Source organism: Arachis hypogaea, chromosome 11 (genome assembly GCF_003086295.3).
Source record: "Arachis hypogaea cultivar Tifrunner chromosome 11, arahy.Tifrunner.gnm2.J5K5, whole genome shotgun sequence".
NCBI classification, from domain to species: domain Eukaryota; kingdom Viridiplantae; phylum Streptophyta; class Magnoliopsida; order Fabales; family Fabaceae; genus Arachis; species Arachis hypogaea.
Window position 1 is genome coordinate 62543318 of NC_092046.1, and position 26840 is coordinate 62570157.

The 26840-nt window shown below is 39.4% G+C and overlaps 1 non-coding gene across 1 annotated transcript; it reads right to left on the bottom strand.

The window, feature by feature from the left end:
* Positions 1–22881: 22881 nt before the first annotated feature.
* Positions 22882–22987, bottom strand: LOC112726110 (small nucleolar RNA R71). Its single transcript, XR_003165176.1, has one exon. It is a non-coding gene; the product is annotated as a small nucleolar RNA R71 (small nucleolar RNA).
* Between the last annotated feature and the right edge of the window lie 3853 nt (positions 22988–26840).

A 26840-nucleotide genomic window follows, 5' to 3' on the forward strand; every position in this document is an offset into this window, starting at 1 on the left:
GGTGGGGGGAGGGGGAGAGACGCCATGCCGCCGTACCGCCGTCGCACCGCCGCTTCTTGTTCTTCTTCCCGCCACCGCACCGCCGCCCGTTTCTTCTTCTTCTTCTTCTTCTTCTTCTTCTTCTTCTTCTTCTTCTTCTTCTTCTTCTTCTTCTTCTTCTTCTTCCCGTCGACACCACCGCCGAGCCGTTGCCCACCGCCCCCCGCTTCTTCTTCTTCTTCTTCTTCTTCTTCTTCTTCTTCTTCTTCTTCTTCTTCTTCTTCTTCTTCTTCTTCTTCTTCCCGCCGATACCACCTCCGAGCCGTTGCCCGCCGCCCGCCACTTCTTCTTCTTCTTCTTCTTCTTCTTCTTCTTCTTCTTCTTCTTCTTCTTCTTCTTCTTCTTCTTCTTCTTCTTCTTCTTCTTCTTCTTCCCATCGACACCACCGCCGAGCCGTTGCCTACCGCCCGCTTCTTCTTCTTCTTCTTCTTGCTGATTCTGGGTTCTTGATGATGATGATGATTTTCTGATTCTGAGTATTATTGTTTGATTTTTCTGGATTTTCTGAGTTCTGGCTTTTGATGAGGATGACGATGATGATATTGATTTTCTAATGTTTTGGTTGGAGTGATGGATGCTGGTGATGGAGTAGCAGTGGATGGGGGGGTGGTGGTGGTGGTTGTTCTGATTTTGAGTTCTGATGATGATGGTGGTGGTGGTGGTGGTGGTGGTGATGGTGATGGTGGTGGTGGTGGTGGTGGTTGGTGGTAGGTGGTGGGTGGTGGTGGTTGTGGTGGTGCTGGTGCTTTTTCATAAATTTGGGGAAGAAGGGATAGGGGCATTTTGGTCCGAAGGACGGTTTTAAAATAAATTGAAACTTTGGGGACCATTTTGGAGCAAAAAAAAGGCGAGGGACGAAAAAAATGTTCAGCCCCTACGTTAGGGACCAAAATCATACTTAACCCCCCCATAGATTAAGGTGTGGAGCTCTGCTGTTCTTCATGAATTAATGCAAAGTACTATTGTTTTTCTATTCAATTCAAGCTTATTCTTATTCCAAGATATTCACTCGCACTTCAACCTGATGAATGTGATGATCCGTGACACTCATCATCATTCTCACCTATGAACGCGTGCCTGACAACCACTTCCGTTCTATCTGTAATAGCTTGAGTGTGTATCTGTTAGCCTCCTGGTTCACGATCAGAGTCTTCGTGGTATAGGCTAGAATTATTGGTGGCCATTCCTGAGATCCGGAAAGTCTAAACCTTGTCTGTGGTATTCCGAGTAGGATCTGAGAAGGGATGACTGTGACGAGCTTCAAACTCGCGAGTGTTGGGCATAGTGACAGACGCAAAAGGATCAATGGATCCTATTCCAACAAGATCGAGAACAGACAGATGATTAGCCGTGCGGTGACAGTGCATTTGGACCATTTTCACTGAGAGGACGGATGGTAGCCATTGACAACGGTGATCCCCCAACATAAAGCTTGCCATGGAAAGGAGTATGAATGATTGAATGAAGGCAGTAGGAAAGCAGAAATTCAAAAGGAGCAAAGCATCTCCATACGCTTATCTGAAATTCTCACCAGTGAATTACATAAGTACTTCTATCCTATTTTATATTTTATTTATATTTTAATTATCAAAACTTCACAACCATTTGAATCCACCTGACTGAGATTTACAAGGATGACAATAGCTTGCTTCAAGCCGACAATCTCCGTGGGATCGACCCTTACTCACGTAAGGTTTATTACTTGGATGACACAGTGCACTTGCTGGTTAGTTGTGCGGAGTTGTGAAAAATAATTGAGATTATGAACGTGCGTACCAAATTTTTGGCACCATTTTAGAGATCACAATTTCGTGCACTAACACCCCAATAATGATCCATACTCTAAGACCTACAATCAAGGGTGGAGGAATCACCCAAATTTTGGGTGGAGAGACCAACCTCAGAGATCTCAAAACTTCAACAATAATTCTCAAGGCAGTTTTCAGTAATATAATCATAATAACCACGAATTTCAGTCTCATCAACAACAACCACCTCAGCAGAAAAATTCTCAGTCCTAGCAGAATTCTAACTGGGAGACAATGATGAATAGTTTTATGTAGGAAACCAGAGTTTCCATTAGAAACTTAGAGGTGCAAATGGGCCAGTTGAGCAAGTAAATACCTGAGAAGTCTTCAAGTACTTTTCCTGATGATACAACGGTGAACCCAAGAGATGATTGCAAGGCTATTCAGTTGAGAAGTGGTAATGTAGCTGGTTCTGAGAGCAAAGTGAATGAGGAGCTTGTTGAAAAAGAAGCTCCAGAGGAGAAGAAGGAAGAAGTAGAGCACGCCTCTCCAAAGCGTACAGACAACCCATTCCCAGACTCTCTTGACACCTATCCTACATTGCCCAAGGCTCCTGATTACAAACCAAAAATGCCATACCCTCAAAGGCTTCAGATGGCTTCCAAGGACAAGAAATTTTCTAGATTTTTAGAAGTCTTCAAGAAGCTGCAGATCAACATTCCATTTGCAGAGGCTCTTGAGCAAATGCCTCTCTATGCTAAATTTATGAAAGAATGGTTGACTAACAAGAGAAATTGGAAGGAACAAGAAACAGTGGTGTTAACCAAGGAATGTAGTGCTATTATTCAACATAACCTTCCTGAGAAGATGCAAGATCCAGGGAGCTTTGTAATTCCTTGCACCATTGGAGATGTCACCATTCAGAGAGCTTTATATGATCTTGGAGCTAGCATCAATCTCATGCCACTTTAAGTGATGAAAAAGCTCCAAATTAAGGAGGTAAAACCCACTCGTATTTCTCTTCAGCTTGCTAATCTTTCTATTAAATTTTCTGTGAGTGTTGTTGAGGATTTACTTGTGAAAGTAGGACCATTTATTTTTCCTGCTGATTTTGTTATATTGGATATAGAAGAGGATGCAAAGTCCTCTATTATTCTTGGTAGACCCTTTTAAGCTACAAGTAGAGCTTTGATTGATGTGCAAAAGGGTGAATTAACACTAAGGGTCAACGAAGAGCAGGTGGTCCTTAATGTATTTGAAGCTCTCAAATACCCTAATGATTCTGAAGGGTGTATGAGAGTTGATATTGTTGAACCACTTGTTCAAGAGGTACTGGAAGCTGAGGTACTTGATGATATTCTGGATCCTATTTCTGAGTATGAATTAGTTGATGTTGATGATTCACCACCCCAGAAGGTAGTGATGAGCATGCCAATAAAGGAGAAGGAAGTCCCCAAGCTTAAGCTCAAACCCTTGCCTCCTTCTCTGAAATATGTATTCTTGGGTGAAAATGATTCATATCTAGTTATTATTAGCTCTTCCCTGAAGCCTGGAGAAGAAAAAGCGCTTATTTCAGTAATCAGGAGCTATAAAACAGCTCTTGGGTGGACCATTGGTGATTTAAAGGGGATTAGCCCAACCAAGTGTATGCACAAGATCCTTCTTAAAGATGATGCTAAACCAGTTGTGCAACCACAAAGGAGACCCAATCCAACAATAAAAGAGGTGGTCCAAAAAGAGGTAATGAAACTATGGGAAGCCGGCATTATTTACCCTATTTCTGACAGCCCTTGGGTGAGCCCTGTGCAGGTAGTTCCCAAGAAAGGAGGGATGACAGTGATCAAGAATGAACAGAATGAGCTAATTCCTACAAGGATAATCACAGGATGGAGAATGTGCATAGACTACAAGAGGCTCAACACTGCTACAAGGAAGGATCACTTTCTCTTGCCTTTCATTGATCAGATGCTTGAGAGGTTAGATGGCCATGCTTTTTATTGTTTTCTAGATGGATATTCTGGATATAATCAAATTGCAGTGGACCCTTAAGATCAAGAGAAGACAGCATTCACATGTCCTTTTAGAGTATTTGCTTACAGGAGAATGCCATTTGGACTCTGTAATGCTCCAGCAACTTTTCAAAGGTGTATGCTTTCAATTTTTTCTGATATGGAAAAGTTCATTGAGGTATTTATGGATAACTTTTCTATTTTTGGTAATTCTTTTGAATCATGCCTTAAGCATTTATCTCTGGTCTTGAAACGGTGTCAAGAATCAAACCTTGCTTTAAATTGAGAAAAATGTCATTTTATGGTTACAGAAGGTATTGTTCTTGGACACCGGATTTCAAGCAAGGGAATTGAGGTTGATAGAGCAAAGGTGGAGGTAATGGAAAAATTACCACCACTATCTAATGTTAAAGCGGTCAGGAGTTTCTTGGGTCAAGCAGGATTTTATAGAAGATTTATAAAGGATTTTTCTAAAATTGCTAAACCATTGAGCAACCTATTAGTTGCTGATGTTCCTTTTGTGTTTGATGATGAATGCCTGCATGCTTTTGAAACTCTGAAAGCAAACCTTACCTCTGCCCCAATTATAGCTCTCCCTGACTGGGATTTACCATTTGAATTAATGTGTGATGCTAGTGATTTAGCTATAGGAGCTATTTTAGGATAGAGGCATGGCAAGTTTATACATGTCACTTACTATGCTAGCCGTGTGTTAAATGATGCTCACAAGAATTACACAACTATAGAAAAAGAATTATTAGCTATTGTGTATGCTGTTGATAAGTTTAGGTCCTATTTAATTGGTTCTAAGGTTATTGTTTTTACTGATCATGCTACTTTGAAGTACCTTCTAACCAAACAGGATTCTAAATCAAGATTAATCAGATGGGTGTTACTCCTTCAGGAGTTTGATATTGAGATAAAAGATAGAAAAGGGTCAAAAAATCAAGTAGCTGACCACCTTTCCAGAATTGAGCCTGAAGCAGGAGTACAGTCACCCACAGCTATGGCTGAGACATTTCTGGATGAGCAACTGTTCCTCATTCAGTAGGCTCCATGATTTACAGACATTGTAAATTATAAAGCTATGAATTTCATTCCAAAGGAGTACAGTAGACAACAAGTGAAGAAGCTACTAACTGATGCAAAATACTACTTTTGGGAGGAACCATACCTTTTTAGAAGATGCCCAGATGGTATAATCTGTAGATGCGTTCCAGATGAAGAAACACAGTAGATTCTTTGGCACTGTCATGGTTCTGATTATGGAGGCCACTTTGGTGGTGAAAGGACAGCTACAAAGGTCCTTCAGAGCGGGTTTTACTAGCCGACTCCCTTCAGGGATTCAAGAGCATTTGTGAAGAGCTGTGACAGATGTGAAAGAGCTAAGAATCTCCCTGCCAACCATGAGATGCCACAGCAGGGGATTCTTGAGGTTGAGTTGTTTGATATGTGGGGTATTGACTTCATGGGACATTTCCCACCCTCGTATTCCAACAACTATATTCTAGTGGCAGTTGATTATGTGTCCAAATGGGTAGAGGTTGTGGTTCTGCCTACCAATGATGCCAAAGTGGTGATGAGCTTTCTTCAGAGATATATTTTCAGCCAGTTTGGTGTCCCAAGGACACTCATCAGTGATGGTAGAAGTCACTTCTATAACAGACAGCTGGACTCACTTCTTCAGAGATATAAAGTCTATCATAAAGTGGCAACCCCTTATCACCCTTAGACAAGTGGATAGGTTGAGGTTTCCAACAGAGAACTAAAGAAGATTCTAGAGAAGACCGTCAATGTCTCAAGGAAGGACTTGTCTAGGAAGCTTGATGATGCTCTCTGGGCATACCAGACAGCCTACAAAACTCCTATTGGCATGTCCCCTTATCAGTTGGTATATGGCAAAGCCTATTACATGCCAATGGAGCTGAAGCATAAAGATTACTGGGCAATCAAGTATCTGAACTTTGATGCTCAGGCTACAGAAATTAAGAGAATGCTTCAGTTGAGTGAGCTTGACGAATTCAGATATTCAGCCTATAAGAATGCCAAGCTCTATAAGGAGAGAACCAAGATATGGCATGACAAGAAGATTTTCATCAGAGTCTTTCAGCCAGGTCAGAGAGTGCTTCTGTATAATTCAAGGCTCAAGCTCTTTCTCGGGAAGCTGAAATCCCAGTGGTCAAGACCGTTTGTAGTTACCAGAGCTTCACCATATGGTCATGTAGAGATTCAGGAAGAGAATTCTAACAGGAAATTCACAGTTAATGGTCAGAGGTTGAAGCACTATGTTGGAGGCAAGATTGATCGCCAACGGTCCGTTCATCTGCTGAATTAGCAGGATTGACCGTCAAGCTAATGACGTTAAAGAAGCACTTGTCGGGAGGCAACCCGATAATTTCGTATCCTTAGTTTATTTTCTATTATTATGATTTTATTATTACTTAATTTTTATTGAGTTTTTATTGTTTTCCCCTTGGTTTACATGTGTTTTGATCATGCAGAAATTTTGGAATAGGAACCGATACACTTAGAAGGAATTTTGGCAACTCTGGAGGTGGAAGTCTCGGACTGGGTGGTGTCAAACTTGGGATATCCAAGTTTGGCGCTGTGTGTGCATGTAAGATGGAGTTTTCTCTCCAGAAGGTCTATGCCAAACTTGGAAAATTCCAAGTTTGGCGTGAAGAACGACGTAGAATGGGGCAATTTGAGAAGCATATGGCGCCAAACTTGATCCCTTGCAAGTTCGGCATGGAGTTGCGCACAAAAGGAGAAAAGTTCTCTGCTATGGGGACGCCAAACTTGGCTCCCCTGGTGTTTGGCATGGAGAACGACGTAAAGAAGAGAAAAAGAGGAAGAGTTGACGCCAAACTTGAACTTTTCAAGTCTGGCGTGGGAATTGCATACATAAGGAGGGAAGGCTCTGCCAGGGGGTCGCCGAATTTGGCTCCCCTGGCATTTGGCGCAGAAAATTCTATAAAAAAAAAGAGGGTGGCGCCGAACTTGAGCCACACCAAGTTCGGTGCTAGGATGAGGCCTTGTTTTCAGCAGACACAGCGCCAAACTTCAAAGTCTCCAAGTTTGGCGCCAGGTTATACTTTTTGGCCAACGCCAAATGTGATCACCCCATATTCCAGCCATATCACATGGCATCCCTCTGATTGATCCTTTCCCTTTTTGTTCCCTTTTTCAATTATTCCCATCAGCTTTAACACCTTCCCACATATTCCCCTTTCCAACCCTCCTGCACCCAAACACTTGTCCCTTCCTCCCTTGACCGAATCCCACTCCCCCTTTCCCCATACTTGCATGTGATCCCTCACCAACCACTCCCCCCAAGGTAAACCCGTGACTCCCCAACCCTCCTGCAGCCTAAACACTTTCCCCACTCCTATTTAAACACCCACCCACAACCCAATACCAACACTTCATTCCTTCTTCCTCACCTCAGCAAACACTAAACCCCTTCTGTACTCTTCTTCCCCCTTCTGTAACACAAGCCAACTACCCCACTTCCTTTCCTATATAAACCCCAACCCTTTTACCACACACACAACAAATCAAATACACCCATTCCATTCTTCCTCAACCACAACCACCACAGCATCCTATACCCCAAAACCCCAACCCTTCAACCATCCCCCTTCTCTCTTTGTACCCCCTCTTCCCTATTCTACTTTTTTTTTTCGTTTTAGTATATTTCAAAAAAATAGAAAAAGAAAAAGAAATTTTTAGCATTGACTTTTATTTTCTTCTATTTCAATTTCTGCTCCCCTTTCTTCTTCCCCTTATATTTCTTTATTTTGCTCGAGGACGAGCAATAGTTTCAAGTTTGGTGTTGTCGCCTTGCTATTTTATTCTGTTATTTCTATGGCACCAAAGATCACCCAACCTTCCAAGAAGAGAAAAGGAAAGGAACCGGCCACCGGTTCTCATGATTCAAGAAGATTCCGCTCTAAATTGCATGAAGAGCACTTTTATGATGTTACTGCCAAGAGGCCGGTTCAACTAGAAGTGCGGTTTAATCTCCAACCGGATGAATATCCGAAAATTCAGCGTGAGATTCAGAGAAGAGGATGGCAGTTTCTGTGCAATTCGCACACTCAAGTGGGACAATTAATGGTTCAAGAATTTTATGGAAATCTGTGGATCACTGACGGAGGAAAAATGTAGGTAAAGATTTTCATAAAAATATCGCGTTGCAAGTATAGTCTAAATTGACAATTAAACCTCAATCAACATTTAATTTGTTTGTCACTAAAGCAAACCCAATAAAAATAAACCGAAGTATTTAAACCTTGGGTCGTCTCTCAAGGAATTGCAGGAAAGTATGTTTATTATTCGTTATGGGAAAGTATATTTTTGGGTTTTGTAGTAAAAAAATAAGAGAGTAAAACGACAAGAAAATAAATTAATAACTAATAAAATTCCTAGCAAGGATTGAGAATTGGAATTCCTATCCTCATTATCATCATCAATTGTGATGGTAATTGCCTTTTGCTCTCACTTAGTTAACCTCTAACAATTGAAGGTAAGTCAAGTGAGCAAATCAACTTGAATTCACAAGTCCTAATCAAAGACTAGAGTTAGTGAAGTTCAAGCCAAATAGAAAGTCTCAATCATCAACCAACAAGAGACTTTGACAATTCAAGATTCTCCAAATTACTCAGTCTAAGTTAAGAATACAAACAATCTAATTTAAAATCCTACCAAGCATTTTATCGAACACTTGGTAGGCACAAAATAAAAGCATGATAAAATTAACAAGGAATATTAAATCTAAACAACCAATTACAAGCATCAATGACTAACAATTAAAGAGAGTAACAATAACCATGGAAAATATAAATTGCATTAATGAAAATTGAATCTAACATCAAAAGTTCATAAACTAAATTGGAAAATAAATAAATCAACAAGAGAAGATAGACTAAGATGCTAGAATAATAGAATGTAGAATAGAAACTAAAATAAAGCAAGATGGAAATCTGAATTAGAGAAGTAATAAAGCTAAAAACCCTAAAACCTAGAGGAGAGAGCCTCTCTATCTAGAAAACTACATCTAAAACCTCACTAAAGTGTATGAATATATGTTTCACCTTTCCAGCTTCACTCTATAGCCTCTAATCAGTATTTTTAGGCCTAAAACTAGGTCCACTGCAGCCCAGAAATTGTCCCCAGTGTTTTCTGTAAATTGCAGCACGTGACGCCCGTCACGCATACGTGTCGGCCACGCGTACGCGTCGCTTGAACAAATTTCTGGTCATGCGTATGCGTCATCCACGCGTACGTGTTGCTGCAGGCTTCTCAAAACTCCAGTTTCTTGTGTTCCTACCACTTTTTCATATTTTCTTTCAATCCTCTAAGCCATTCCTGCCTATAAAACCTGAAAACACTTAACACACGTATCACGGCATCGAATGGTAATAAGAGAGGATTAAAAATTAGCAAATTTAAGGCCAAAGAAGTATGTTTTCAATCATGATACAAAATTAGGAAGGTAAATGTAAAACATGCAAATTATATGAATAAGTGTGAGAATAATGAATAAAATCCACTCAATTCAGCATAAAATGTACCACAAAATAGTGGTGCATCAATCACTTACAAAGATGTGTCTGGAGTCAATGAAAGGGACCATAAAAGCTTTGTAAGGGGAAGAGTCATTGATTTCAGCCCAGAGATTATCTGGCAGACCCTCCAGATACCATGGACTATGCCCTCACTTCAGTCTTACAGTGAGAGGGCGAACAGGGATCAGCAACTGGAGCAAGTAGTCGCTGATATATGCATTCCAGATGCTCAGTGTGTAAAACCCAGTTAATTAATGACTAATTAACCCATAAACTAAAATATATTCTAGAAAATAAGAAACGAGGTTTTCATGGTTTAAAATGATAGAGAAAATTAAAACAAGAATTTTGACACCAATTTTAAAGAAATCAGCCCAAGATTGGACCGAACGGGCCAAACCGAGCCAACTGGACCCATATTGCACCCTTGACCCAACCCAATACCCAACTTAATGAAGGGCATAGCCCTTCTCTTCCACTCTAAACACACACACGCTGAAACACTTGGGGGAGGAAGGAAGAACACTCTTCCAAGGGCATAATCCTAGCTTGATCTTTGAATCCCAGTAACTTTTGATCCAGAGTTCCGATTTACGCACCATTGGCGGCCACACAACTGCGGCGTCGAGCTCTACAAAACCCATACAATTATTCTTGAGGTAAGCCACAGTTTTTTCTTCAAATTTATAGCCCTCAATTTTGAAAATTTAGTGGGTAAAGTGTTGAGATTTTTGAGTTTTGATGTTATAGGATCCAATTAACTTGAAGGGAAGGCTTAATCTTGCCTCTTTTTATCCTTGGGCTTGGTAAGTATCTCAACCCTAAGTCAAATGTTTGAGTTTTTGTGATTAGATATTGAGTTTGTATGGATGGGTGTATATTATGTGTGTTAGGCAAGGTATATATATGAATGGATTGAAGTTTGATGGAGTTGTTGAGGACTTGAGGTGGTATACAAGCTGGAAATCTAATTTTGAGAGCTTTGAGACATTGGAAGTTGAGGAAAAAGTAAAATTTGAAGTGTTCCGGGTGGAACGGGAATCGACCAAGGTATGGTTTCAGTTTCTTGTATCTAAAATGTAATGTGGCTGTGAAAACTTAGGCTAGAGACCCTAAGATAGGATTTGAACTATTGAGGTTGTTAATTGATTGAGATGAAGTGTATTGTGATGTATGTATCTAGTGGATTTTTAACGTTGATGTGGTTGTTGGATGATGTGAATTAAGTTGAATATAGGTGAACAATGATTGATTGGTTGTGAGTGGTGCAAATTGTTGATAAAGCATATAAAGTTGTAAGTGATATGGATTGGTATGCCTAATTGTTGGTAAGGTTGAGGCTCTTGTTGATGAATATGAAATTGTATGTGATATTGATATATATTGATTGATGGAATTGAGCATTGAGTGGAAATTGAAAATGTGTAATGTTGATTAAACATTGAATTATTGAATTGAGAGCTAAAAGGGGAAGAATTGGTGGGTTGATGATTGAATGAGGTTTTGGAAATGATTGATGATGGAAGGGTAAGTTTTGGTTGGTTTTGAATGAAATTGGGAAATGTAAGTTTTATAAATTGGAAGTTTATGAGTCTTGGTAAAAATGAAATTTTGATGAATTTCAACGGATCATATCTTGAGCCATTGTTTTTGGAATTTGATTCTTTTTATATCAAATGAAAGAGAACTTCATAAGCTTTAAAATGGTTTAAATTTGATAGAAATATGAATTTTATCGAAGGAGATATGATCGTTGAAAGTTTGGGCCTGAAATCTGAATTCTGCAAATTCTGCAGAATTTGTGATTTTTGGTTTGTGTGTGCACGCACAGCCCTGTGCCGACGCACACCCTGTGGATTTCTATATCTGTGCGCTCTCACACACTTGTGCGTACACATACACAGGGAAGTGGCTTCTGCTGGGGGCGCTAGCACGCCCTATGCGCGCACACAATCAATTTGGCTTTGCAAGCTGTGCGTGCGCACAGCTCTGTGCATACGCACACGTTGGGAAGGACGTTCTGTTGATGGCACTAGAACGCCCTGTGTGCGCACTCAACAATGGAAATTTTGTTTTCTGTGCGTACGTACAACCCTGTGCGCACGCACACTTTCTGAAAATACTTCTGGGCGTGTGCACGCACACCCTTGTGCGTACGCACACGACCCTGTTCTTTTATAAGGCTTTTGTTTTTAAGTCTTTCACTTTCTCAACAAGCTTGTAACCTTCCAAGATATTGTTTCACGCTTATAAACCCCCATTTTCATCCTTTAAATCTTAAATCAATGTAGAATATCTAGTGATTGAGAGAAAACTAGGGAAGAGGGTAACTTGTGGATGAAGAAAGGGGATATTATGATGAGTTATGATTAATGATGAGGATATGAGTTATTGAGAAGGATGGTGGAGTGCTGTATATGATATGAGCCGAGTGACCGTATATGATATGAGCCGAGTGGCTAAGTATGGTATGAGCTGTGTGTGATGATGGTTTTTGGTTGATAATGAATTATGACTTTTAAGCTGGATGGCTGAAATTGAATGCATATATGCTGAATTATTGATATTGTGATTGTTGCACTCCACCTATCTGAGATACGAGTTTCCCTAGGTGAAAGAAGTTGCTAGCCACCACGTGCACCAGGTAGAGACTCGATACTCTACTGACCCTATGTCGTAAGTGTGGCCGGACACTGTGAAAGTTCCGGATGAACTTGCCCCCGTGATTATACACCAGTGAGGGTGTTGGATGTGAATTATGATTATATTGTGGATAACTCGAGTTGGGGATGCACGACAGAGGGACAGTCCAATGGTTAGCTACTAGGACTTGTCGAATTGGCTTTATAACCGACAGATGAGACTCATCAGCCACTAAGACAGGCATGCATCATATGCATTATATGTGATTTATTTGGAGTGCCTAATTGTCTGCATATTTACTTGCTAATTGCCTAACTGTTATATCTGCTTCCTACTTGTGGATTTCCTTGTGTGAAATAATTGTGTTTGCATATCAAGTTACTATTGGCAGTTGGGAGGTTTGCAGGATTTGGAAAGGGGAGTTTGAGTTAGACTGATGATCCTTAGTTAGTTTGCCTATTTTTATTCATCATGGTTTAGTTGTAATTATAGGCTTTGATCATAAATTGGAAGTTCTAGGATTGCCTTCGGCTTTCCCAGGACATTACATGTTAGATATTTGGGCACTGTTACCATGCTGAGAACCTTCGGTTCTCACCCATGCGGTTATTTTGGAGAAACTGGTTTTGTATCTTGTGTTTTGGGCTTTATTTTGGGTAGTCCCTCTATATATGTATGTATACTTTTATGCTCGGACCGGTTACCTTCGCAAATCGAGTCTCGAGCCTTGATATCTGTAAGTTCAACGTGGAGTGGGCAGAGTTTGCTGGAGAAGAAGTGTGCACTATTATACATCGTTGCAAAGATCTGAAAGTTAGGTTTCCAATGTCGCTAGAACCACATCGATTGGATCTCTTTAGCTCAAGTTATTTCTAGTTAAGTGCAAGGAGGTCGGGGTTGACAGCGTCATTCGCTTTCTTCCTTTTCTGCTACAAAACTCCGTCAAATTCATCTGAATGCTACCTAAAATAAACAGAAATTGCACACAACTCAAAGTAGCATTCATGGTGGCTAAAATATATTAAATCTTGATTAAACTTAGAAAATTTGAATGCAAATTCACTAGGAAAAGATAGAGAAGATGCTCACGCATCACAACACCAAACTTCAATTGTTGTTTGTCCTCAAGCAACCAAAACTAATATAGGCCTAGGATGTGAATTTGCATGAGAGTGAGAGTTCGATTATGCTCATGTGTCTCCTTAAAGTGGGGTTTATCTATTGCAATACTGAATAGTTTTGGCATCTCATTCTCCTTTGAATCAGAGGAATGTCATTGTCATTCGGAATTAGAATCCGGATAATATTATGAATTCTCTGAACTTTATACTTCAGTTTAATCCTTGAACACAGCAGATATCCTTCAATTCTCTTTTAATTTGTGCTTTGCACCTTGAGCCTAGACATGACTTTAAATGTTCTGTCTCAGGGGTTACTTGACACAAAAACACCACAAGTACTTAATTGGGGAACTCTCTTTAAGTTATAATTTTTCTTTCAGTTACTCCCAGACAGTGGTGCTCAAAGCCTTTGGCATACTCTGCTAAATGCATTTGGTCTCAATTCTAAATGTTCTTTCTCAAGGATTACTTGACACAAGAACACCACAAGCATATGACTAGGGAAACAACTCTTTGAGCTTTTAATCATGTCTCACCTCCTTAGTCATTGATGCTCAGAGCCTTGGACCTTGCTCTTATTTTTCTTTTGCTATTTCTTTTGCTTCAAGGATTAAATGTTTGGTAATTTCAGAGAAATCATAATAGTTCTCTAAACTCTTGTCTCTTATACATCAACATTCCTTGATTCAAATTCGAATATGCATTGTTCATATCATTCATTCAGAATCACAATTAATACCACCACATTTAAGTAAACAAGACTAATCATAAGTATAAACTCAATTTCTCATGCATTATATCTTTTTCTTTTTCTTTTGATTCAAGCTCAGTGAGCAATACATGAGACACCCTTAGTTTGTGGGTTATAAATTCCGCACCAAGTTTTTGGCGCCGTTGCCGTGGATTGACGGTGATTGACAACTATTCATTGTTTGATTGCTTAGATTAGATATTTTTCTTTTAATTAATTTTTTATATTATTATTAATTTTTATTTTTCATTTCTTTTGTTTTTTTATTTATTTATTTTTTTCCCTTGCCTTTCGTTTTCTATCCCCATCCCCCTGTCCCTGTTTTCTTTTTTTACTTACTTTTAATTTTTTTATTTATTTAAATCTCGTCCGTTCTTTCTTTCTTTTTTTTTCTTTTCTTTTTTTTATTTTACTTTGTTTTTTTTTCATTATTTTTTACTTTCTATATTTTATTAGCTTTATTTTCTTTTTGTCTTTAATTTAAAATAAATTGCATCCTATATTATTTTTTCTTAATTTCTGAAATTAAGTTTGGTGTTTTCTAGTTATTTTTATTTTAATTTTTCTTATTTAGCTCCCTAATTTCAAAACTTTTTGTCCTAAATTTACAAGAAATTTTGAATTTTATTTATTTGATTTAATTAGTATTTTTATTTTATTATTTTACACAGGTTACCTCATTGGAAATTCTCTGCACTCTAACATAGAGAATTCCATCTTTTCTTGTCTTGTATCTGTTTATAAGCAGGAACAGGAACAAGGAACCTCTGTTAGACTTTGATCCTGAACCTGAAAGGACTTTGAGGCGGTGTTTGCAACAAGCAAGACTTTACAAAGCTGCAGAGTCCACTATGGATCATAATAATGCTGTTAATGCCAATGTGGCAAATCCAGTTGGGAATGAGCAACCTAAAAGAGTGCTTGGCTCTTACACTGCTCCTAATTCAGACCTTTATGGCAAAAGTATTGTGGTGCCTCCAATAGATGCAAATAATTTTGAACTGAAGCCACAGCTAGTTACTCTTGTGCATGGTATGCGAAATTGTTACTCAGGTTGTGAATTGTTGTTCAAAATTGATTCCCTGGCAATGGCACCAAAAATGGATGCACAGAACCATGGTCTAAACATATCTTCACAACTTCGCATAACTAACCAGCAAGTGCACTGGGTCGTCCAAGTAATACCTTACGTGAGTAAGGGTCGAATCCCACGGAGATTGTTGGTATGAAGCAAGCTATGGTCACCTTGTAAATCTCAGTCAGGCGGATATAAAATAGTTATGTAGTTTTCGAAATGTAGTAATAAAAGAAGGATAGAAATACTTATGTAAATCATTGGTGAGAATTTCAGATAAGCGTATGGAGATGCATTCGTTCCTCTGAACCTCCGCTTTCCTGCTGTCTTCATCCAATCCGTCTTACTCCTTTCTATGGCTGGCTTTATGCAAGGGCATCACCGTTGTCAGTGGCTACATCCCCTCCTCTTGTGAAAATGGTCCAAGATGCCCTGTCACGGCACGGCTAATCATCTGAGGTTCCCGATCATGCTGGAATAAGATTCACCCTCCTTTTGCGTCTATCACTACGCCCAGCACTCGCGAGTTTGAAGCTCGTCACAGTCATTCAATCATTGAATCCTACTCGGAATACCACAGACAACGTTTAGACTTTCCGGATTTTCTTGAATGCCGCCATCATTCTAGCTTACACCACGAAGATTCCGATTAAGAGATCTAAGAGATACTCATTCAATCTAAGGTAGAACGGAAGTGGTTGTCAGGCACGCGTTCATAAGGAATGATGATGATTGTCACATTCATCACATTCAGGTTGAAGTGCGAATGAATATCTTAGAAGCGAAATAAGATGAATTGAATAGAAAACAGTAGTACTTTGCATTAATCTTTGAGGAACAGCAGAGCTCCACACCTTAATCTATGGAGTGTAGAAACTCTACCGTTAAAAATACATAAGTGAAAGGTCCAGGCATGGCCGAATGGCCAGCCCCTCTGATCTAAGAACCAGGCGTCCAAAGATGGTTCAAAAGATGTCTAATACAATAGTAAAAGGTCCTATTTATAATAAACTAGCTACTAGGGTTTACAGAAGTAAGTAAATGATGCATAAATTCACTTCCGAGGCCCACTTGGTGTGTGCTTGGGCTGAGCTTGAATGTTACACGTGCAGAGGCTCTTTCTGGAGTTGAACGCCAGGTTGTAACGTATTTCTGGCGTTCAACTCTGGTTTTTGACTTGTTTCTGGCGTTTAACTCCAGACAACAGCGTAGAACTGGTGTTCAACGCCCTTTTACATCGTCTAAACTCGGCCAAAGAATGGACAATTATACATTTCTGGAAAGCCCTGGATGTCTACTTTCCAACGCAATTGGAAGCGCGCCATTTTGAGTTCTGTAACTCCAGAAAATTCACTTTGAGTACAGGGAGGTCAGAATCCAATAGCATCAGCAGTCCTTCTTCAACCTCTGAATCTGATTTTTGCTCAAGTCCCTCAATTTCAGCCAGAAAATACCTGAAATCACAGAAAAATACACAAACTCATAGTAAAGTCCAGAAATGTGAATTTAACATAAAAACTAATGAAAACATCCCTAAAAGTAACTAGATCCTACTAAAAACATACTAAAAGCAATGCCAAAAAGCGTACAATTTATCCGCTCATCACAACACCAAACTTAAATTATTGCTTATCCCCAAGCAACTGAAAATCAAATAGGATAAAAAGGAGAGAATATACTATAAATTCCAAACTATCAATGAAACATAGCTCCAATCGAATGAGCGGGACTTATAGCTTTTTGCCTCTTGAATAGTTTTGGCATCTCACTTTATCCATTGAGGTTCAGAATGATTGGCATCTATAGGAACTCAGAGTTCAGATAGTGTTATTGATTCTCCTAGTTCAGTATAATGATTCTTGAACACAGCTATTTTATGAGTCTTGGCCGTGGCCCTAAGCACTTTGTTTTCCAGTATTACCACCGGATACATAAATGCCACAGACACATAATTGGGTGAACCTTTTCAGATTGTGACTCAGCTTTGCTAAAGTCCCCAATTAGAGGTGTCCAGGGTTCTTAAGCACACTCTTTTTTTTTTTGGACCTTGACTTTAACCGCTCAGTCTCAAGTTTTCACTTGACACCTTCACGCCACAAGCACATGGTTAGGGACAGCTTGGTTTAGCCGCTTAGACTAGGATTTTATTCCTTTAGGCCCTCCTATCCACTGATGCTCAAAGCCTTGGGATCCTTTTTATTTGCCCTTGCCTTTTGGTTTTAAGAGTTATTGGCTTTTTGCTCTTGCCTCTTGGTTTTAAGAGCTTTTGGCTTTTTCTGCTTGCTTTTTCTTTTTCTTTCTATATTTTTTTTTCTGCAAGCTTTGTTCTTTGCTGCTTTTTCTTGCTTTAAGAATCATTTTTATGATTTTTCAGATTATCAAATAACATGTTTCCTAGTCATCATTCTTTTAAGAGCCAACATATTTAACATTCTTAAACAACAACTTCAAAAGACATATGCACTGTTCAAGCGTACATTCAGAAAACAAGAAGCATTGTCACCACATCAATATAATTAAACTAAGTTCAAGGATAAATTCAAAACTCATGTACTTCTTGTTCTTTTGAATTAAAACAGTTTTCATTTAAGAGAAGTGATGGATTCATAGGACATTCATAACTTTAAGACAAAGTTACTAACTACTAATGATCATGTAATGAAGATACAAACATAGATAAGCACTTAACATAGAAAACGAAAAACAGAGAATGTAAGAACAAGGAATGAGTCCACCTTAGTGATGGTGGCGTTTCCTTCTTGAGGAACCAATGATGTCCTTGAGCTCTTCTATGTCTCTTCCTTGTCTTTGTTGCTCCTCCCTCATTGCTTTTTGATCTTCTCTTATTTCATGAAGGATGATGGAGTGCTCTTGATGTTCCACCCTTAGTTGTCCCATGTTGGAACTTAATTCTCCTAGGGAGGTATTGATTTGCTCCCAATAGTTTTGTGGAGGAAAATACATTTGAGGCATCTCCGGGATCTCATGGTGATGAGATTCATGCGCCTCTTGAGCTCCATGAATGGGCTCTCTTGCTTGCTCCATCTTTTTCTTAGTGATGGGCTTGTCCTCTTTAATGAGGATATCTCCCTCTATGTCAATCCCAGCCGAATTGCATAGGTGGCAAATGAGGTGAGGAAAGGCTAACCTTGCCATAGTGGAGGACTTGTCAGCCACCTTGTAGAGTTCTTGAGGTATAATCTCATGAACTTCTACCTCTTCTCCAATCATGATGCTATGGATCATGATGGCCCGGTCTATAGTAATTTCAGACTGGTTGCTAGTAGGAATGATTGAGCATTGAATGAACTCCAACCATCCTCTAGCTGCAGGCTTAAGGTCCAGTCTTCTTAGTTGAACCGGTTTGCCTTTTGAGTCAATCTTCCATTGAGCTCCTTCTACACATATGTCCATGAGGACTTGGTCCAACCTTTGATCAAAGTTGACTCTCCTTGTGTAGGGGCGTGCGTTCTCTTCCATGTTTGGCAAGTTGAACGCCAACCTCACATTTTTCGGACTAAAATCTAAGTATTTCCCCCGAACCATGGTGAGATAATTCTTTGGGTTCGGGTTCTTACTTTGATCATGGTTCCTAGTGATCCATGCATTAGCATAGAACTCTTGAACCATTAGGATGCCGACTTGTTGGATGGGGTTTGTTAGAACTTCCCAACCTCTTCTTTGAATTTCATGTCGGATCTCTGGATACTCATTTCTTTTGAGTTTGAAAGGGACCTCGGGGATCACCTTCTTCTTGGCCACAATATCATAGAAGTGGTCTTGATGGGCTTTGGAGATGAACCTTTCCATCTCCCATGACTCGGAGGTGGAAGCTTTTGTCTTCCCTTTCCCTTTTCTAGAGGATTCTCCGGTCTTAGGTGCCATCAATGGTAATGGAAAAACAAAAAGCTTATGCTTTTACCACACCAAACATAGAATTTTGCTCGCCCTCGAGCAAGAGAAGAAAGAAAAGATGAAGAAGAAGAAGAAGAAATGGAGGAGAGGGAGAAGGGGTTGTGTTTCGGCCAAGAAGAGAAGAGAGGGTTGTGTTGTGTGAAAATGAGGAAGAATGGAAGGCTTTATATAGGGGAGGGAGGGGGGTTAAGGTTCGGCCATTTAGGGTGGGTTTGGGTGGGAAATTGATTTTGAATTTTGAAGGTAGGTGGAGTTTATGAGGTAGGTTTATGGGGAAGAGTGGATGGATGTGAGTGGTGAAGAGGTGATGGGGAAGAGAGATTGAGGTGATTGGTGAAGGGTTTTGGGGAAGAGTGTTTATGGGATTGTGTGAAAGAGGGGTGAGAAGAAGTGAGTGGAGGTAGGTGGGGATCCTGTGGGGTCCACAGATCCTGTGGTGCTTAAGGATTTACAACCTTGCACCAAATTAGGCATGTAAAATGCCTTTGCACACAACTCTGGGTGTTCAGCGCCAGGTTGGTGCTTGTTCTGGGCGTTGAACGCCCATTTGTAGCCTATTTTTGGCGTTGAACGCCAGAACCATGCTTGTTCTGGGCGTTCAGCGCCAGCTCTCCTCCAGGGTGCGTTTCTGGCGTTCAAACGCCCAGATGCTACCCATTTCTGGCGTTCAGCGCCAGAACCATGCTCTGTTCTGGCGTTGAACGCCCAAAACATGCTTCTTACTGGCATTTAAACGCCAGTAAGGTCTTCCTCCAGGGTGTGATTTTTCTTCTGCTGTTTTTGATTCCGTTTTCAATTTTTATATTTATTTTGTGACTCCACATGATCATGAACCTAATAAAATATGAAAAACAAAAATAAAATTAGATAATTAAACATTGGGTTGCCTCCCAACAAGCGCTTCTTTAATGTCAATAGCTTGACAATGGGATCTCATGGAGCCTCACAGATGTGCAGAGTTCTGTTGAGACCTCCCAACACCAAACTTAGAGTTTGGATATGGGGGTTTGAAAAAGATTTTTGAAATTTTCGAAAATAACTAAGAAAAAATGAAAAAAAGATTTGATTTTTGTAAAAGATTTTGAAAAAGATTAGATTTTTAAATTGGAAATTTGATTTGACTCATAAAAAACAACTAAATTTGAAAAAGTTTTGAAAAAGTCAAATCTAATTTTCAAAATTTTAAGAGAGAAAAAGGGAAAGATATTTTTTTGATTTTGAATTTTTATGATGAGAGAGAAAAACAAGAAAAATGATGCAATGCATGAAAGTTATGGATCAAAACAATGAATGCATGCAAGAATGCTATGAATGTCAAGATGAACACCAAGAACACTATGAAGATCATGATGAACATCAAGAACACATTTTTGAAAAATTTTTAATGCAAAGAAAACATGCAAGACACCAAACTTAGAATTTTTTAATGCTTAGGCACTAAGAATTCAAGAATGCATATGAAAAACAAGAAAAGACACAAAACATGCAAATGCAAAGATCAAACAAGAAGACTTACCAAGAACAACTTGAAGATCATGAAGAACACTATGAATGTATGAATCTTTTCGAAAAATGCAAGATGAACATGCAATTGACACCAAACTTATAACATGACTCAAGACTCAAACAAGAAACACAAAAAATATTTTTGATTTTTATGATTTTATGATTTTTTTGTATTTTCTTTTAATTTTTTTTTTGAAAATCATTTTGAAAAAGAAAAATACGGATTCCAAAATTTTTAATATGAATTCCAGGAATCTTATGCTCTTTAGTCTAAAGCTCCAATCAAAGGGTCAGGCATGGCTTAATAGCCAGCCAAGCTTTAGAATGGAATTATATCCATTGAGGTGATTAGTTGAAGACCAATCCCAAAGGAGTTTGGATATGGCTTTACAGCCAGCCAGGCTTCAACATGCTTCATGAAACACTAGAATTCATTCTTAAAAATTCTGAAGAAAAATATATTTTTGAAAACATAATTTTTTTTTTAAATTTTTTTTTTCGAAAACAAAGGAGAAATTTTTGAAAGATTTTTGAAAATTTTTTTAAAAGAAAACAAAAAGAAAATTACCTAATCTGAGCAACAGGATGAACCGTCAGTTGTCCAAACTCGAACAATCCCCGGCAACGGCGCCAAAAACTTGGTATGTGAAATTGTTACTCAGGTTGTGAATTGTTGTTCGAAATTGATTCCCTGGCAATGGCACCAAAAACGGATGCACAGAACCATGGTCTAAACATATCTTCACAACTTCGCATAACTAACCAGCAAGTGCAGTGGGTCGTCCAAGTAATACCTTACGTGAGTAAGGGTCGAATCCCACGGAGATTGTTGGTATGAAGCAAGCTATGGTCACCTTATAAATCTCAGTCAGGCGGATATAAAATAGTTATGTAGTTTTCGAAATGTAGTAATAAAAGAAGGATAGAAATACTTATGTAAATCATTGGTGAGAATTTCAGATAAGCGTATGGAGATGCATTCGTTCCTCTGAACCTCCGCTTTCCTGCTGTCTTCATCCAATCCGTCTTACTCCTTTCTATGGCTGGCTTTATGCAAGGGCATCACCGTTGTCAGTGGCTACATCCCCTCCTCTTGTGAAAATGGTCCAAGATGCCCTGTCACGGCACGGCCAATCATCTGAGGTTCCCGATCATGCTGGAATAGGATTCACCCTCCTTTTGCGTCTGTCACTACGCCCAGCACTCGCGAGTTTGAAGCTCGTCACAGTCATTCAATCATTGAATCCTACTCGAAATACCACAGACAAGGTTTAGACTTTCCGGATTCTCTTGAATGCCGCCATCATTCTAGCTTACACCACGAAGATTCCGATTAAGAGATCTAAGAGATACTCATTCAATCTAAGGTAGAACGGAAGTGGTTGTCAGGCACGCGTTCATAAGGAATGATGATGATTGTCACGTTCATCACATTTAGGTTGAAGTGCGAATGAATATCTTAGAATCGAAATAAGATGAATTGAATAGAAAACAGTAGTACTTTGCATTAATCTTTGAGGAACAGCAGAGCTCCACACCTTAATCTATGGAGTGTAGAAACTCTACCATTAAAAATACATAAGTGAAAGGTCCAGGCATGGCCGAATGGCCAGCCCCTTTGATCTAAGAACCAGGCGTCCAAAGATGGTTCAAAAGATGTCTAATACAATAGTAAAAGGTCCTATTTATAATAAACTAGCTACTAGGGTTTACAGAAGTAAGTAATTGATGCATAAATCCACTTCCGGGGCCCACTTGGTGTGTGCTTGGGCTGAGCTTGAATGTTACACGTGCAGAGGCTCTTTCTGGAGTTGAACGCCAGGTTGTAACATATTTCTGGCGTTCAACTCTGGTTTGTGACTTGTTTCTGGCGTTTAACCCCAGACAGTAGCGTAGAACTGGCGTTCAACGCCCTTTTATGTCGTCTAAACCCGGCCAAAGTATGGACTATTATACATTTCTGGAAAGCCTTGGATGTCTACTTTCCAACGCAATTGGAAGCGCGCCATTTTGAGTTCTGTAGCTCCAGAAAATCCACTTTGAGTGCAGGGAGGTCAGAATCCAACAGCATCAGCAGTCCTTCTTCAACCTCTGAATCTGATTTTTGCTCAAGTCCCTCAATTTCAGCCAGAAAATACCTGAAATCATAGAAAAACACACAAACTCATAGTAAAATCCAGAAATGTGAATTTAACATAAAAACTAATGAAAATATCCCTAAAAGTAACTAGATCCTACTAAAAACATACTAAAAGCAATGCCAAAAAGCGTACAATTTATCCGCTCATCAGTGCAACAAAATTGTCAGCATCATGGACTCCCTCAGGAAGACCCAAATCAGTTTATTTCTTATTTTCTACAGATATGTGATACTGTGAAGACCAATGGAGTGAGGGATAGAGCAAAGCTGTGGTTAGATTCTCAACCCAAAGAGAGTCTGGATACTTGGGACAAGGTTGTCACTAGCTTTCTGACTAAATTTTTCCCACCTCAAAAGCTGACTAAGCTAAGGGTGGAGGTTCAGGCTTTCAGACAGAAAGATGGTGAGACCCTTTATGAAGCTTGGGAGAGATTCAAGCTACTTACTAGGCAGTGCCCTCCAGACATGTTCTCTAGATGGACTCAACTGGATATATTTTATAAGGGCTTATGTGAAATGTCCAAGATGCATTTGGTTAATTCTGCAGGTGGTTCTTTGCACATGAAGAAGACACCAGAGGAGACTATTGAGCTTATTGAGTTGGTTGCTAACAACCAATACTTATATTCCTTCAACAGGAATCCTTTGCACTTTGAGACCTCTCAGAAGAGAGGCGTTTTGGAAGTGGAAGCTATTAATGCTCTTCTTGCTCAGAACAAGCTTATGTCTCAGCAAATAAATCTACTTACTCAACAGTTGAGTGGAATGCAAGTTTCAGCTGTCAACACTCCGAATGCACCCCAAGAAGCCTCTTATGACATGACAGGTAATTTTATGCAAAATAAAAATTATGATTATGCTCAATTTTCTTCTGAACAGGTCAATTACATGGGAAGTGCTCCTAAAAATCCCAATAATGATCCCTATTCTAAGACCTACAATCAGATGTGGAGAAATCACCCAAATTTTGGTTGGAGAGAGCAACCTCAGCGGTCACAGAATTTTAATAATAATTCTCAGGGTGGTTTTCAACAGAATAATTTTAATAACCACCAGTTTCAGTCATCTCAGCAAGCAACTTCTCAGCCCCAGCAAAACCATGATTTGGAAGCAATATTGGCAAGTTTAAGACAGGAAACTAGAGCATCAATTAAGAACTTGGAGATTCAGATGGGTCAATTAGCCACAAAAGTTAATGAAATTGATCAGAGGACCACTAATAACCTTGCTGGTAATACAATTTCAAATCCAAGAGAGGAATGCAAAGCTATCACCTTGATAAGTGGACAAGTGGCAAGTATGGAAGCACAAGTTAATGAGGAGCCAGTTGAAAAAGAAGCTCCAGAGGAGAAGAAGGAAGAAGTAGAGCACGTCCCTCCAAAGCATGCAGACAACCCATTCCCAAACTCTCTTGACACTTATCCTACATTGCCAAAGGCTCCTGAGTACAAGCCTTCTCGCGTTAGCTTATCCTTTATCTATTTCGCTTACGTTATTGATCGGAGTGTTGCGCTTTTCGATTTAACGGTTTTGATTTACCCCTTTTTTTCTTCAAAGGCTCCTAGTTATAAACATTTTTCACACTACTATGTATAATAAATTTTATTTCTAGAGGTTGTAATACCTCGCCACCTCTGTTTTATGACTTAAGCATTGGTATGGCGAAATTGTGATCATCAATGGCGCCATCAACATGGTACGCACAATTGTAATCTCAACTCTTTATCACAACTTCGCACAACTAACCAGCAAGTGCACTGGGTCGTCCAAGTAATAAACCTTACGTGAGTAAGGGTCGATCCCACGGAGATTGTTGGTATGAAGTAAGCTATGGTCATCTTGTAAATCTCAGTCAGGCGGATTCAAATGGTTATGGATGATGAATGTTTAAAAGATAAATAAAACATAAAATAAAGATAGAGATACTTATGTAATTCATTGGTGAGAATTTCAGATAAGGGTATGGAGATGCTTTGTCCCTTCTGTCTCTCTACTTTCCTACTGTCTTCGTCCAATCCTTCTTATTCCTTTCCATGGCAAGCTGTATGTTGGGCATCACCGTTTTCAGTGGCTACAATCCCGTCCTCTCAGTTAGGGCTGGAAGTGAGCCGAGCTAGACCAAGCTCAAGCTCGGCTCACGAAAATTGAGCTTGGCTCACGGCTCGGCTCATTAACAATCGAGCTTATTTCTTAAGCTCAAGCTCGGCTCACCAAAAACTCACGAGCTAACTCGAGCTCACGAGCTGGCTCAAATAAGAGAAACATAAATACATAATCTATAATTCTATATCAATAAATTATAAATTTTTTATTTATGTCCTATATTAAAATTATATGTAAAAAATAAATATAAATATTAAATAATTAAGATTATATATATATAATCGAGCCAGCTCACGAGCTAATGAGCTGAGCTTATCCAAGCTCAAGCTCGGTTCATTTAATTTATGAGCTCAATTCCAGGCTCAAGCTTGGCTCACCAGCTCACGAGCTTAGCTTATCGAGCTGTTAACGAGTCGACCTCGAACTGGCTCATGAGCTTACTTGACTTACTTCCAGCCCTACTCTCAGTGAAAATGTTCAACGTACTCTGTCACAGCACGACTATTCATCTGTCGGTTCTCGATCATGTCAGAATAGAATCCAGTGATTCTTTTGCGTCTGTCACTAACGCCCCACAATCACGAGTTTGAAGCTCGTCACAGTCATTCAATCCTTGAATCCTACTCGGAATATCATAGACAAGGTTTAGACTTTCAGGATTCTCAAGAATGCCGCCATCAATTCTAGCTTATACCACGAAGATTCTGATTAAGGAATCCAAGAGATAAACACTCAATCGAAGGTAGAACGGAGGTGGTTGTCAGGCACACGTTCATAGGTGAGAATGATGATGAGTGTCACGGATCATTACATTCATCAAGTTGAAGAACAAGTGATATCTTAGAACAAGAACAAGCTGAATTGAATATAAGAACAATAGTAATTACATTGATACTCGAGGTACAGCAGAGCTCCACACCTTAATCTATGGTGTGTAGAAACTCCACCGTTGAAAATACATAAGAACATGGTCTAGGCATGGCCATGAGGCCAGCCCCAAAACATGATCTAAGGTAGCATGGAACTACTCAAAGATTAGACTCAGATTCCAAAGATCAAAATACAATAGCAAAAGGTCCTATTTATAGAGAACTAGTAGCCTAGGGTTTACAGAAATGAGTAAATGACACAAATATCCACTTCCGGGCCCACTTGGTGTGTGCTTAGGCTGAGCATTAAAGCATTTTCGTGTAGAGACTTTTCCTGGAGTTAAACGCCAGCTTTTGTGCCAGTTTGGGCGTTTAACTCCCATTTTGGTGCCAGTTCCGGCGTTTAACGCTGGGAATTCTGATGCTGACTTTGAATGCCGGTTTGGGCCATCAAATCTTTGGCAAAGTATGGGATATTATATATTTCTGGAAAGCCCTAGATGTCTACTTTCCAACGCAATTGAGAACGCACCAATTGGTCTTCTGTAGCTCCAGAAAATCCACTTAGAGTGCAGGGAGGTCAGAATCCAACAGCATCTACAGTCCTTTTTAACCTCTGAATCAGATTTTTGCTCAGGTCCCTCAATTTCAGCCAGAAAATACCTGAAATCACAGAAAAACACACAAACTCATAGTAAAGTCCAGAAAAGTGAATTTTAAATAAAAACTAATAAAAATATAATAAAAACTAACTAAAATATGCTAAAAACATACTAAAAATAATGCCAAAAAGCGTATAAATTATCCACTCATCACAACACCAAACTTAAATTGTTGCTTGTCCCCAAGCAACTGAAAATAAAATAGGATAAAAAGAAGAGAATATACAATGATTTCCAAAAACATCTATGAAGATCAGTATTAATTAGATGAGCGGGGCTTTTAGCTTTTTGCTTCTGAACAGTTTTGGCATCTCACTTTATCCTTTGAAGTTTAGAATGATTGGCATCTATAAGAACTCAGAATCCAGATAGTGTTACTGACTCTCCTAGTTAAGTATGTTGATTCTTGAACACAGTTACTTTATGAGTCTTGGCCGTGGCCCTAAGCACTTTGTTTTCCAGTATTACCACCGGATACATAAATGCCACAGACACATAACTGGGTGAACCTTTTCAGATTGTGACTCAGCTTTGCTAGAGTCCCCAATTAGAGGTGTCCAGGGTTCTTAAGCACACTCTTCTTTTTGCTTTTGACCTTGACTTTAACCGCTCAGTCTCAAGTTTTCACTTGACACCTTCACGCCACAAGCACATGGTTAGGGACAGCTTGGTTTAGCCGCTTAGGCCAG